Here is a 10000-nt window from a genome sequence, read left to right as displayed (position 1 = left end):
CGCGCGTGAAACCTAAAAATCCTGGCGCGGGGTGCGATCTGTCTCTCTCTCTCTCTCTCTCTCTCTCTCTCTCTCTCTCTCTCTCTCTCTCTCTCTCTCTCTCTCTCTCTAAATAACGTGTTTTTGGGCTTCAGTTGTGTATCAGATGGTGTATTTCCAGACACCAGCTTCATAAGGCTCTGCGTGTTGTTGTGTTGCATAACAGTCATGCAACTTTTCATGCACATGAAACTTTAGCGCGCGCTGCTTTATTGTTCGCGCTCGTGCTGATTGTCCTCAGTTTCAGCACCACGGAGAGCTCAGACTGACCGAAGGCCTCGTGTAAAACCTCGATCATCATTAGTGAAGTACAATGAACGCGTTTATTCCATTACACCGCGCCACTTTTCCCGTGTTTTTCCGTGTTTTTCCGTGTTTTTCAATGAAAAACGCTTGACGGACTTCTTCGGCCGTTCTAAAAACGCGATGCTCAAGTTAAAATAAGTTCAACTTTTAAAAAACTGTCTGTAGATCTTGAACCAGCCCTACAGAAGGAGTGGTTTCTCAGGATTCTGGCAGAAAGCTCGTTTAATGACATGCATGAGCTCCTAATGAAATGATGCAGTTCTTCTCCTGATTGTTGTGACCACAGACCGTACATTATCTCCACAAATCGAATTATTCCATGCAGTCCATGAACATGCCATGGGATTTGATTGCGACTCCTACGCAGGCCTGTCTCTTGACCTGCAGCTTGTGCTCAGCTCTTCAAACCTCAGTTTTAACGCACGGTTTGGCAGGTTCATCGCCAGCGATCGGGTTCCAGACGGGTTCTAGAAGCTCTGAGAGCGATCCGGAACGCCAGCACTTCTCCTGGCACATCGAGCATCTGCCATTGTGAGCGGCTGAGGGATTGAGATGTGTGTTGCCATGGCGATGATGATGGCTGCCTGGCTCATGTTTCCCAGTGAAAGAGGAAAATTTCCCCTCCGTCAAACACAGGAGACCTGGTCAAACTGTTCAGGCTCTGTGCAGAACAAAAGGCCAGAAAACGCTGAGCGTTAATGACTAGAAACACATTAGAGAATCAGTTCGCTGTGTTTCTGCTCATTAAACCTGTGTGTAAAATCAGCTGCACGAGCAACACTGGTGATACTGTGATTTTACCTCATTTGTGACACAGATTTCTACGACGGGGTGAGCTGTGAAAATCACAGCGACGTTTTCTTTTCCAATCTGGAACTCCTTCATATTTGTTGGGTCTGACTGTGAGGTGTGTGTGCCTTCAGGTCAATCTGACTCCACCGTCCTCATGATCATGATAATGCTGATCAATCTAAAGTCTGATATCAGGACTACAGTAAAATTATCAGTAAAATATCACACTATGTTATTATGACATTTGATGAAGATCAGGATACAGTGTTTGACGCATTCTGTCAGTGTTGTACTTTTATACAAACACACAGACTCACACACACACACACACACACACACACACACACACACACACACACACACACACACACACACTCTCTCACACACATACATACACACTAACTCTCTCACACACACACACACACACACACACACACACACACACACACACAACACTCGCTCACATGCATGCACACACACACACACACACACACACACACACACACAAACACACACACACACACACACACACACACACACACACAAACACACACACACACACACACACACTCTCTCACACACACATACACACACTAACTCTCACACACACACATACACACACTCACACACAAACACACACACTCACTCACTCACACATACATACATACACACTAACTCTCACACACACACACACACACACACACACACACACACAACACTCGCTCACATGCATGCACACACACACACACACACACACACACACACACACACACACACACACACACACAAACAAACACACACACACACACACACACACACACACACACAAACACACACACACACACACACACACACACACACACTCTCTCACACACACATACACACACTAACTCTCTCACACACACATACACACACTCACACACAAACACACACACTCTCTCACACACATACATACACACTAACTCTCACTCACACACACACACACACAACACTGGCTCACATGCATGCACACACACACACACACACAAACACACACACTCTCTCACACACATACATACACACTAACACATACACACACTCACACACAAACACATACATACACACTAACTCTCACACACTCACACACACAACACTCGCTCACATGCACGCACACACACACAGACACACACTCATATGTGCACTTTAGATTTACTCTTGGTGTGAATCATAAATGATGTATTAATTGCATTACATGTGTTACACAGAAAGCTGTAGCAGCCGCTCTGCAGAAAACAGTGATGTCATCAGCTCAGCTCAGCTCTCATACAGTCAGATCAATAATAATGTTGAATATTAAGTATCTATTAACTAATTAAGTATTAAGTATTAGCTAATGAAGCCAGGGCGACAGTGAGATGAACACAAACTCCACCAGTGACAGAATAAAGGAAAAACCCTTGGGAGAACCCTCAATCGCTCAGTTCTGCTCTGGCCAGCGACCCAGCGGTGTACATCCGCGCTTCCACCAACATTACCCGGAACAATCTTTCCCAGAAACTTTATTCCCAGGACCTGTTGCTGTCTGCATCTCCACCGCGGTCTATAGCACCGGGAAGATTAGGCTATTAGTCCGGTGACGTAGGACTGCGCACGACTTTAGTTCCCGCTGGATTTCATCCTCTGGATTTAAGCTCAATAAAGCCTGAACCTCGTCGTCGGTCCATCGGCCGTATTTTTGAAACTCCGTTGTTAAGTCGAAGAGCAAACAACTGTTCCTACACGCACTGCAACAGGTTGAACTGAAATGCTGCATGGAGTCAACCAATCAAAATGCGGCATGAACTCGACCAATCAGCATGTTCAGTGCACAAGTCCCGCATCCCGAAAGCTCCTGGACTCTGAGAGAGTACCACCTCACCAGCAGGGACTTTCTGAGGGGGGGATATTTACCAGTGTTTCCTTCTTCATTTAGACCCTGATTCCTGCGGTGGAAACACACGAGTCCCAGCCCAAAGTCCCTCGTTCCCTGGGAAAGTTCCTGCGGTGGAAACACGGCTTATGATTATGATTCAGGCAGCATTACAGGTCAGAGTTTAGATCGAGATCAGTAGCATTCAAATATTCATCCAGTTCCTTCTACTTGAAGATCGATTCATTACACTGATATGGAGTAATGTGGATAAATGTATGCACTATTTCATATCTTTCGATCTAATGGACGAAAGAAGCTCACGCAATTTACACATGCTGTTACACAAACTGTATTTAGCATCATCCACTTGTGATGTGATCAACCAAAACACATCTGAATACCAGGTGTGAACAGGGCCTAGGAGAAGGATCTACCGCCAGCAGTCGATTTTGATATTCTAGGTATTATCAACTGGCCGGAATTTTGAGATCGCAATAGACGTGAAGGACTATAATGCGTTAAGAGCTCGCTCAAGCACTGCGGAGCTAAACCATTTAGTGCTTTGTAAGTAATCAGCAATATTTTAACATGTATACGATGTTTAATAGGGAGCCAATGCAGTGTTGACAGAACCAGGCTAATATGGTCATACTTCCTGGTTCTGGTAAGAACTCGAGCTGCTGCGTTTTGGACCAGCTGTAGTTTGTTTATTAAGCGTGCAGGGCAACCACCCAGTAGAGCATTACAGTAATCTAGCCTTGAGCTCATGAACACATGGACTAACTGTTCTGCATTTGTCAATGAGAGCATATGACGTAATTTAGATATATTTTTAAGATGGAAGAATGCGGTTTTACAGATACTAGACACGTGACTTTCAAATGAAAGATTGGTATCAAAGAGCACACACACACACACACACACACACACACACACCCAGGTTCCTAACTGACGACGAAGACTTGACAGAGCAGCCATCAAGTGTTAGACAGTATTCTAGATTATTACGTGAGGAAGATTTTGTCCAATAATTAGAATCTCTGTTTTTTGTTCAGAATTTAGTAGGAAATTACTAGTCATCCAGTCTTTTATATCAGCTGTTCTGTTAATTTTGTGAATTGGTAAGTTTCGTCAGGGCGTGAAGAAATATAGAGCTGAGTATCGTCAGCATAACAGTGACAACTAATGCCATGCTTCCTAATGATATCTCCTAAGGGTAGCATGTACAGAGTGTGTGTGTGTGTGTGTGTGTGTGTGAGGGTAGCATGTACAGAGTGAACAGCAGCGGTCCTAGTACTGAGCCTTGTGGTACGCCATACTGAACTTGTGATCGATGAGACATCTCATCATTTACTGCTACAAACTGATAACGGTCAGATAAGTATGATTTAAACCATGCTAATACAATTCCACTAATGCCAACATAATGTTCGAGTCTATTTAAAAGAATGTTGTGGTCAATAGTGTCAAATGCAGCACTAAGATCGAGTAACACTAATAGAGAGATACAACCACGATCGGATGATAAGTGGCATATTTATTAAAATATTGTTTAAGATATAGATGTGAATTAGGTCTAGATGTAGTGATTTGACATGTTGAGATTTAACTAGACATTAAGAAGTCTAAACTTATCATATTAAACGTTATGATATCATATTCACGCTTGTGATGTGAACGTCTCTAGATGTAGTCGACTCTGGTTCTTGCTGTGAGTTTGGTGTGTTTATCGGCAATCCCTCAGTCAGATCTCCAGCTGCTTCTGCAACACGAGCAGAGCGAGACTGATGAAATATGAAATATTTATGGTGGCCTGTGCTCGCAGTGACCTACTGAGAGTGAGGAGCTGTTTATCAATGCCAGAAATAGACTTAACATTCAGAGAATCAGAGGTTCACCACACAGGCGTCACGCTCTCGTCTCCACTAACTCGTGTTCTCTACGGTTTTTGTGCTGAGTCAGGCGGCGTATGAATTACCCAGCATCCCTCAGCGCTGTCGGCCAGGTGAGCTCTGCTGTGTGTTCAGGTGTGGGTGTGTGTGTGTGTTTGTGTGTTCAGGTGTGGGTGTGTGTGTTTGCACAGTGATTACGGCCAGCGTTCGACAAACACCTCTGAGAGAAGAGAACACGTTCAGTTCTTCTGGCCAGTCCATCATTATACAGTCGTTCATCATCAGCAGGTCTCGGCCTGTTTTTGACATATATGTATGTAGTATTCCAATGAAAGTAATAATAATAATAATAATTTAACTTTTATTGTACAACGTTTTTTTATTTTGGGAAAAATTCATATCCTCCTGGGACCCAGGAATAGACTTTTATCCACTGTAGTGGACATTATATTTTAGTGAATGTCTCTGACATCATACATGTCACATGACACGACCTGTGTGTCCACATTCAGGACTTTTCAGAGATATCAAATGTTTGGAGGTTTCACCATGACAACAACAACTCCTTGGTCTTTAAAAATGTCTGACATTAATTTAGTGATCAAATGTAGGAAATATGATAATATATTGTAATTATCATTTAAATCGGACTACTTTTCAAATTGTATTTCATAAAACCAACATCTTAGGAAAATGTTCTGGGGTTTCAAATAAAAAAATGACTTTTTGTTCCAGAACAGGGCGTTGATTTCATACTGTAGAGACACCAGGACTACATCATGTTTGTCAGGCATTCTGGGAGACACAACAAGAGAATATGGAAATAAATTATACATCAATATTCCTATGAAATATTAGATATTATTATTAAAATGTTGCTAATTATTACTCCACTTATTACACTTCTTTTTTCATTAAATGTTGCTCCAAGAACACATTATTGTGCACATTAGATACAGTGTATAGATACATTGCATTGAATGGGAATATTCATTTATGGCCATTTTACCCACATATTGCATAAAGTAAAATGGTGTATCAATTCATTCTGTTATATCTTTCATAACATAGTTGAGAATCATCTGTATACTAATTTTGGTTAAAAAAAATCCTGAAACCCCAAAATTTACTGGTGATTGAAAAAAATATATTTGCCTATACATATAATTCTATCCTGGTGTCAGAGTCCTGGCGTCCACTACAGAGGACATAGCATAACACATGAAGAAAATATCATTTTTCAAAAATGTTTTTTACCATTTGTTTCTTATGCTCTAAACAATGTGATGACATGAAAAAAACTAAATTAAAAAAACTAAATTAAAAAAACTAAATTCAAGAAACTTTTCTCAGGAGGATTTGCACAAAAAGAATTGGTCAGGATCCAAGCCAAATTGTATTCATATTCTTCAGGAGACTGGGGATTATTGCACCAGTCTGGGGAACACTGTCAGTAAATAAGCAAGAAAGACTTGTCACATCTTTAATGAATATCAATTAGTACAGCCGGGAAGGTTTTTTACATTTATTTTTATTTGGATGTATTAAGATGTAAATTCTGTATGCTGACTGAGAGGTCAGAGGTCGGCCTGTTCTGCTGACTGAGAGGTCAGAGGTCGGCCTGTTCTGCTGACTGAGAGGTCAGAGGTCGGCCTGTTCTGCTGACTCAGAGGTCAGCCTGTTCTGCTGACTCAGAGGTCAGAGGTCAGCCTGTTCTGCTGACTCAGAGGTCAGAGGTCAGCCTGTTCTGCTGACTGAGAGGTCAGAGGTCGGCCTGTTCTGCTGACTGAGAGGTCAGAGGTCGGCCTGTTCTGCTGACTGAGAGGTCAGAGGTCGGCCTGTTCTGCTGACTCAGAGGTCAGAGGTCGGCCTGTTCTGCTGGGTCAGAGGTCAGCCTGTTCTGCTGACTGAGAGGTCAGAGGTCGGCCTGTTCTGCTGACTGAGAGGTCAGAGGTCGGCCTGTTCTGCTGACTCAGAGGTCGGCCTGTTCTGCTGACTGAGAGGTCAGAGGTCAGCCTGTTCTGCTGGGTCAGAGGTCGGCCTGTTCTGCTGACTGAGAGGTCAGAGGTCAGCCTGTTCTGCTGACTCAGAGGTCAGAGGTCGGCCTGTTCTGCTGACTGAGAGGTCAGAGGTCGGCCTGTTCTGCTGACTCAGAGGTCAGAGGTCGGCCTGTTCTGCTGGGTCAGAGGTCAGAGGTCAGCCTGTTCTGCTGACTCAGAGGTCGGCCTGTTCTGCTGACTGAGAGGTCAGAGGTCGGCCTGTTCTGCTGACTCAGAGGTCAGAGGTCGGCCTGTTCTGCTGACTGAGAGGTCAGAGGTCGGCCTGTTCTGCTGACTGAGAGGTCAGAGGTCGGCCTGTTCTGCTGACTCAGAGGTCAGAGGTCGGCCTGTTCTGCTGGGTCAGAGGTCGGCCTGTTCTGCTGACTGAGAGGTCAGAGGTCGGCCTGTTCTGCTGACTCAGAGGTCAGAGGTCGGCCTGTTCTGCTGACTGAGAGGTCAGAGGTCGGCCTGTTCTGCTGACTCAGAGGTCAGAGGTCGGCCTGTTCTGCTGACTCAGAGGTCAGAGGTCGGCCTGTTCTGCTGACTGAGAGGTCAGAGGTCGGCCTGTTCTGCTGACTCAGAGGTCGGCCTGTTCTGCTGACTGAGAGGTCAGAGGTCGGCCTGTTCTGCTGACTCAGAGGTCAGAGGTCGGCCTGTTCTGCTGACTCAGAGGTCAGAGGTCAGCCTGTTCTGCTGACTCAGAGGTCGGCCTGTTCTGCTGACTCAGAGGTCAGAGGTCGGCCTGTTCTGCTGACTCAGAGGTCAGAGGTCGGCCTGTTCTGCTGACTCAGAGGTCGGCCTGTTCTGCTGACTCAGAGGTCAGAGGTCGGCCTGTTCTGCTGACTCAGAGGTCAGAGGTCGGCCTGTTCTGCTGACTCAGAGGTCAGAGGTCAGCCTGTTCTGCTGACTCAGAGGTTGACTGGATCTGAGTGTTGCTGTAGATGTAAGGGTTCAGGTTAGTTTAACTCATGATTCGTGCAGTTAACCGTGTAACTGCAGTCAGTCTGTGTGTGACCCGTCAGCCGGGTTAACTGGGTTAACTGGGTTAACTGGTATTGAGTTAACTTGCTGCTCTCCCTGTTTGTAGTGAATCAAAAAGCACTATATAAATGCAACAAATTATTATTATTATTATTATTATTTCTGAGAAATGGAGGAATTGTCTCCCCATTATTTCCCATTCTCTGCTGCAGTCTCTGACACTCCGCTGTGTCTGATCAAACTAAAAGTTGTAAAAGTTATATAGTTATTGCAAAATGATTGAAACGGCCAATCAAATCAAAGAAGGCGGGGCTTACTGTTCACTGGGGTGTCACAAGATATCACAATGCAAAAACACAACAATCTGCATAGTGGATAGTTCACCCAAAATAAAAATTACTGTGTGAGAAAAAAATTAAAGTTTTCAGAGTTTCAATGTCAGTTCTACATTAAACTACTATATAATATTGAATATAATGTATGAGATGGGGGAATATGTGTGTGTCCTGATAATGCCAGATGTCTGATGTTACAGTAAAAGTGTCCGACATTACTGTAGATATATCTAGTCAGTGACAGAGATCAAGCATATTCATCTACAATAATCCTGTGTTTTCATCTTCAGAATCATGAATATTGTTATTCTGGCGTCTCTATTGTCCTGCTTTGGGTTTCAGCACCGAGTCCATCCTGTTCATTTACACACACAATGTAATATCAGATTCAGCATTTTAATCAATCGGACATTTTTGGTTAATCTTTTATCATGTGTCTTGGAGTATGGCAGTAATATGGTATGGTGAGTTCAGTGTGGTGATGTGTATCTATAATCTATATCTATAATGTGTGTATATTACAGCGCTGCTGTTCACTGAAGACGAGTGCGGACGTAACGCTGTAGTTTCTCAGTGAAAGAGTGTGTATTTGAGAACTGTTTTACAGCCCCATTGACTCCCTGTGCCAATGCATTGATGAAGTCAACAGTTGGATGTGTCAAAACTTTCTTCAGTTAAACAAAGACAAAACTGAAGTCATTGCGTTTGGAAACAAAGATGAAGTTCTCAAGGTGAACGCATACCTTCACTCTAGGGGTCAAACAACTAAACATCAAGTCAGGAATCTTGGTGTGACACTAGAGTCAGACCTTAGTTTCAGTAGTCATGTCAAAGCAATAACTAAATCAGCATACTATCATCTGAAAAATATTGCAAGAATTAGATGCTTTGTTTCCAGACAAGACTTAGAGAAACTTGTGCATGCTTTCATCACCAGCAGGGTGGATTATTGTAATGGACTCCTCACTGGCCTTCCCAAAAAGACCATAAGACAGTTGCAGCTCATGCAGAACATTGCCGCTAGGATTCTGAGCAGAACCAGAAAATATGAACATATCACACCAGTCCTCAGGTCTTTACACTGGCTCCCAGTTAGATTTAGGATTGATTTTAAAGTATTATTACTGGTATATAAATCATTCAATGGCCTAGGACCTCAATACATTGCAGATATGCTCACTGAATATAAACCCAACAGATCACTCAGATCATTAGGATCATATCAGCTAGAAATACCAAGGGTTCACTCTAAGCATGGCGAGTCTGCTTTTAGCTATTATGCCAGCCGCAGCTGGAACAGCTTCCAGAGGAGATCAGATGTGCTCCTACTGTAGTCACATTCAAATCCAGACTCAAAACACTTCTGTTTAGCTATGCATTTAATGAATGAGCACTGTGCCAATGTTCGTCCGACTGTTTGTACTGTATTTTTTTTTTTTCTAAACTGTTTTAATTAGTCTTTTTATTATTTTAATTTCTTCTATGTAAAGCACTTTGAATTGGCATTGTGTATGAAATGTGCTATATAAATAAACTTGCCTTGCCTTGCCTTACCATAGAAATGTTCATGACCGACAGTAAAACCCAGTGATGCAAACAACTCTTTCAAAGTTCACCATTTTGAATTGAAAATATGCTATTATTTACATGATTAATGTAATGCATAATGGACTGTGACAAGAGAAGAAATGTTGTGTGTTTTTGACACATATTTCTGACGTGCGG

General features: G+C 43.2%; 1 protein-coding gene across 1 annotated transcript in view; it reads left to right on the top strand.

Moving 5' to 3' along the window:
• kcnj6 (potassium inwardly rectifying channel subfamily J member 6) overlaps positions 1-10000 on the top strand; it is a 35940-nt gene that overhangs the window by 2047 nt on the left and 23893 nt on the right. The gene's annotated exons all lie outside the window — the stretch shown is intronic.

This window comes from Rutilus rutilus, assembly GCF_951802725.1.
Source record: "Rutilus rutilus genome assembly, chromosome: 25".
NCBI classification, from domain to species: Eukaryota; Metazoa; Chordata; class Actinopteri; order Cypriniformes; family Leuciscidae; genus Rutilus; species Rutilus rutilus.
The sequence above is the reverse complement of the archived record's forward strand: the minus strand, read 5'-3'. Positions and strand labels throughout refer to the sequence as shown.